The following is a 6000-nucleotide window of genomic DNA, read 5'->3' on the forward strand; positions in this document are numbered from 1 at the left end:
TGATTACTTATGTGTTGTAAATTGTAACCTCTGTGATGTTAATAAGGTGGGATTAGAGGCAGTTAGGTTAATGAGGGAGGACACAATCTACAGGATTAGGGTGAGTCTTGAGTCAGTCTCTTTTGAGATACAAAGAGAAGAGTGAGCAGAAATGAGAGGGACCTCATACTACCAAGGAAGAAGTGCCTGGAGTGGAGCACGTCTTTTTGACCCAGTGTCCACGCGCTGAGAATTTCCTAGGCCAGGGGAAGATAGATGACAAGGACCTTCCCCCAGAGCCACAAAGAGAGAAAGCTTTCTCCTAGACCTGGTGCCCTGACTTCAAACTTGTTGCTTCTTAAACTGTGAGAGAATAAGTTTCTGTTTGTTAAAGCCATCCACTTGTGGTATCTCTGCTATAGCCACACTAAAAAAAAAACTAGATAACTAAAAAACACATATATAAAATAGTCAAAAGAAAAAAAGTTTCAAATACACACACATACACGTATGATGTTATTAAACTTTAAAAGCTTTTACATTCTTATAACACATTTAACAATAGAGATTTGTATATAGAAGTTATAATAAGAGCCATCCCCACATAAGTATATTGTACCTGCTCCCCTGAAGTGTCCAGTGTCCAAAGATACATATGTACCCTTTTACACACTTCTTTTTGCCGGGACACACGTAAGTACATTCATTTGTTTGTTTTTATGGAAATTAGGTCACACTCTACCCATGTTTTTCTCTGAATCACTCTTCACTTGGTCAATATCATGAGTCAGAATCAGGCCAGGGGCTGACTGCAGAACAGATGATCAGTTGCTCATATTCACGTTCAAGTTGAAGCTGAAGAAAATTAAAACAAGTCCATGAGTCAAAGTATGCCCTTGAGTATATCAAACCTGAATTTAGAGACCATCTCAAGAATAGATTTGATGCACTGCACACTAATGATCGAAGACCAGATTAGTTGTGGGATGATAGCAAGGACATCATATATGAAAAAAACAAAAAGTCATTAGAAAGACAGGAAAGAAAGCAAACACCAAAGAGGATGTCACAAGAGACTCTGAATCTTGCTCTTGAATGTACAGTAGCTAAAGAGAATGGAAGGAAAAATAAAGTAAAAGAGCTCAATAGAATACCTGAAAGGGAAGCTGGAGAAGACAAAGCATGATAATAATAATGTGAACAGATCTGGAGTTAGAAAACCAAAAGGGAAGAAAACACCTGGCATTTCTCAAGCTAAAAGAACTGAAGGAAATATTCAAGCCTCTAGGTGCAATACTGAAGAATTCTATGGGCAAAATATCGAACAACAGAGGAAACATCAAAAGTAGATGGAAGGAATACAAAGACTCAATACACCAAAAACAATTGGTCGACGTTCAACCATATCAGGAGGTAGCATAGGATCAAGAGCTGATGGTACTGAAGGAAGAACTCCAAGCTGCACTGAAGGCATTGGCACAAAACATGGCTCCAGGAATTGATGGCATACCAAATGAGATGTTTCAACACAGTGACGCAGTGCTGGAGGTGCTCACTTGTCTATTCCAATATATTTGGAAGACAGCTACCTGACCAAATGACTGAAAGAGATCTATATGTGTGCCCATTCCAAAGAGAGGTGGTCCAACGCAATGCGGAAATTATCGAGCAATGTCATTAACATTACATGCAAGAAAAATTTTGCTGAATTTAATTTAAAAACAGTTGTAGCAGTACACAGACAGGGATCTACCAAAAATTCAAGCTGGATTCAGAGGAAGACATGGAACGTGGGATATCATTTCTGATGTCTGATGGATCTTGGCTGAAAGTAGAGACTATAACTAAGATGTTTACCTATTTTTGTTTACTATACAAGCACACTCAACTGTGTGGCTCATGACAAATTATGGATAGCTTACCAAAGAATGGGAATTCCAGAACACTTAACTGTAGTCATGCGGAATATCTACGTAGACCAAGAGGCAGTCATTTGAGTAGGGCAACGGGATACCGTGTGGTTTAAAATCAGAAAGTTATGTGTCATGGTGGTATCCTTTCACCATACTTACTCAATCTGTATGCTGAGCAAATAATCTGAGAAGCTGGTCTGTAAGAAGAAGAACATGGCATCAGTTTTGGAGAAAGATTCACTAACAACCTATGATATGCAGCTGATACGACCTTCCTTGCTGAAAGTAAAGAGGACTTGAAACAGTTACTGATGAAGAGCAACCACTACACCCTTCAGTATGGATTACACCTCAACATAAAGAAAACAAAAATTCTCACAACTGGACCAGTAAGCAACACCATGATAAATAGAGAAAATACTGAAGTCATCGAGCAATTCATTTAACTTGAATCCATAATCAATGCCCACAGAAGCAGCAGTCAAGAATTCAAACAATGTATTGCATTGGGCAAATCTGTTGCAAAAGACCTCCTTAAAGTGTTGTGAAGGAAAGATGTCACTTTGAGGACTAAGGTGTGCCTGAGCAAAGCCATGATATTTTCTATTACCTCACATGCTTGAGCAAGTTAGACAATGAATACGGAAAACCGAAGAACTGATTCATTTAAAATATGGTGTTGGCAAAGAATACTGAATATACCATGGACTGCCAGAAGAATAAACAAATCCATCTGGGAAGAAGTACACCAAGAATGCACCTTAGAAGCAAGGATGGAGAGACTTCGTCTCACGTGCCTTGGACATATTTTCAGGAGGGACCTGTCCCAGGAAAGGCTCATCATGCTTGGAAAAGCTGAGGGTCAGAAAAAAAGAGGAAGGCGCTCAACAACATGAACTGACACACTGGCTGCAAGAATGGGCTCAAACATAGCAATGATTGTGAGGATGGTTCAGGATCAGGCGGTGTTTCATTCTGTTTTACACAGGATCGATGGCCTCTAACAGCCACAACTAACATATGTAAGCATATATGGGGGTGTGTGTGTGTGTGTGTGTGTGTGTGTGTGTGTGTGTACCCATTGCCGTCAAGTCGGTTCCAACTCATAGTGACCCTACAGGACAGAGTAGAACTGCCCCACAGAGTTCCCAAGGAGCGCCTGGTGGATTCGAAATGCTAACCTTTTGGTTAGCAGCTATAGCTATTAACCATTATGCGATTAGGGTTTCCATATAAAAAAAAAAAAATTTTTTTATATATATATATACACACACATATATATACACACACTCTTTTTTTTTTCATATATATGTGTGTATATATATATTCTGTTCACCAGTTTTGCATCTCTAGAGATCCCAGGCTAAGACATTTGGTACCTACACTGGCTCCAGAGGAACCAAATCTTAAGGACGAGTTTTCTGAATTGATTCTCAAGTCTGGCTAATCTTAAAGGCACTGATGACTGTCTCCAGTAGTAAATAGGCTATTGCTAATCCATGGTGGGAGGTGACAATAGAAATACGCAAAATACTACTACAACTGGATCAAATATTTGTGAGAGACAAGGCTCTGCCTGATTACATATTTGATACTTTTCTATAATTTTGTCAGAATAAGAATAATAAGGAAGCTGCTTGGTTGGTCCTGCTTTTGCTAGCCACACTGGTGAATGAAAGAAATGGACTCAAAGCTCAAGCACCACATACAAGATCTGAAAGCTGCCACTTGTGCCCAGAAAGAAAACCATATTTCTTATAGTAACAAGGCTAATGCTGCCAAAAATAAACTCAGATTCTTATCATAAGAGTGACTGAATTAAAGCGCCAGTTGAATATCCAACCTCAAATGCTTTCTGAAGTTAAAGTAAGGGCACTGATTGGGAAGAAATGGGATCCTGAAACTTGGGATGAGGACATATGGGCAGATAGTCAGGAAGCGGGGGACAATGAACCTCCAATTTCTGTTGAATCGCTCTTCCTAACAGAACCAGACCTCTTACTCCCATCTGAAGAGATTCTCTAACTTTGCCGGCTAAGCCACCCTTCCCAGTAAAACAATTATCCCTTCCACCTCCATCTGATGAGATTACCCCAGCTGTGCCTGAAGTGTCTTGTTTGAGTTGTCTCCTGGGGTGGTGTCTGGGGCATTGCCTGGGGTATCACCTTAGGCAGATGCCTTATAAGACACGGCTGAACATCCCACTGCCACTGTCCATTTTTGCTTCTAGACCTATACCTAGACTTCAGTCCCAACAAGCCCCAAAAGGTGAGCTATGAAGTGTGACCCAGGAAAAGCTATGCTAAACTCCAAAAGAACTGCTTGATTTTTCTAATATATACATACAGAAACCTGGTGAATATGTGTGGGAATGGCTATTATGGGTGTGGGATAACGGTGCAAGCAACATAAAGGTGGATTAGTCTGAGTTTATTGATATAGACCCAGGAAGCATAGATTCTTCATTCAGTGTTTCAGCTTCAGAGGTTAGAAAAGGATCTCATAGTTTATTTGGCTGGTTTACTGAAGCATGGATTAAGTGGTGGCCTAAAATAAATCAAGTGGAAATGGCAGATCTGCCATTGTATACTGTAGGAGAAGGTATCCAAAGGCTGAGGGAAATTGGAATGTTAGAATGGATTTATTAGGCTGGACCCACAGACCCACACACGGAGTGCCCAGAGGGCTCTCTTTTTACCATAGCAGTGAGGTACAAATTTGGGAAGCAAGCCCCAGCATTATTGAAGACTTCTGTGGTTGCTATTTTATGTAAGTAAGAGTCCACAGTGAGAACTGCCCTAACTGAATGAAGACACCTGACTACAATGCAGTTGACTGGACCCCATGGTGGTAGCAGCCAAGTGGTGGCACTCAATCAACAAAGACAAGGTGGGTGTGGTTACCGTAACAGACAGTAGAGTCAAAGCAGTAATCAGAACAGTCTGCTCGCATGGATTTATGGCATTGGCTACTTAGTCATAGTGTCCCTGGGAGTGAAAGAGCTGGGAAATGTACATCTCCTGGTACCTAGCGTCTTAGATATCTAGTGCTCCTGTAACAGAAATACCACAAACGGATGACTTTAACAAAGAAAATTATTCCCTCACAGTCTGGGAGGCTATAAGTCCAAATTCAGGGTGCCAACTCCAGGGGAAGGCTTTTTCTCTCTGTCACTCCTACGAGAAGGTCTTTGTCACCAATCTTCCCCTGGACAAGAAGGTTCTGAGCACAGGGATCCTAGGTCCAAAGGATGCACTGCTCCTGACACTTCTTTCTTGGTGGTACTGAGGTCCCCCTGTCTCTCTGCTCTTTTCTCTTTTATATCTCAAAAGAGATTGACTTAAAACACAACTTAATCTTGTAGACTGAGCCCTGCCTCCTTAACATAACTGCTTCAAATCCTCGATCATTAACATCATAGAGGTATGATTTACAATACATTGGAAAATCACATCAGCTGACAAAATGGTGGATAATCGCACAATACTGAGAAGCATGGCCTAGTCAAGCTGATATATACATTTTGGGAAGACAGAATTTAATCTGTAACACCTAGTATGCAGCTATCGACCTGTTAATGCCTTTTTCTCCATACCTGTTTCGAAGTATCACCAGAAACAGTGTGCCTTCTCTCTGACCTAAGTATATAAGGACAAAATAATGTACAGGAATCTCTGTTACATTTTCTCCATCTTACCATTATTTGGCCTCATACGCAGACCCAGTCACTTAATTGCGCAGCAGAATGAAGAGATTAAAGCCCCAACATTCTTGCCAGTGGACCAGGAAGGTAGCTGCTCAGACATCAGAGAGCCTCAGAGAGACAGAGACCAGGTGGCTCAAGAGAGGGATACCATAAAGTTGTTTTTCATACCCCTCCCCACTCCCACAGTTGCATATGCTTTGCTCTGACCCTAAAAAGTAGATCAATCCTTTGAGAACTGCATTATGGGTTAGAACACCAACAAGGTCCCAGACTGAGTGACACTCCCATAGATTACATCCAAATATCACTGCAAAGTCTTCAAAATCTGAACTGACATCTGAGCCACAGCACACAGAAGTTGGGAAAGAACCTGCAGCCTGAACATAACTGGGTCAAGTGATT

This window comes from Loxodonta africana, unplaced genomic scaffold (assembly GCF_030014295.1).
Source record: "Loxodonta africana isolate mLoxAfr1 unplaced genomic scaffold, mLoxAfr1.hap2 scaffold_69, whole genome shotgun sequence".
NCBI classification, from domain to species: Eukaryota; Metazoa; Chordata; class Mammalia; order Proboscidea; family Elephantidae; genus Loxodonta; species Loxodonta africana.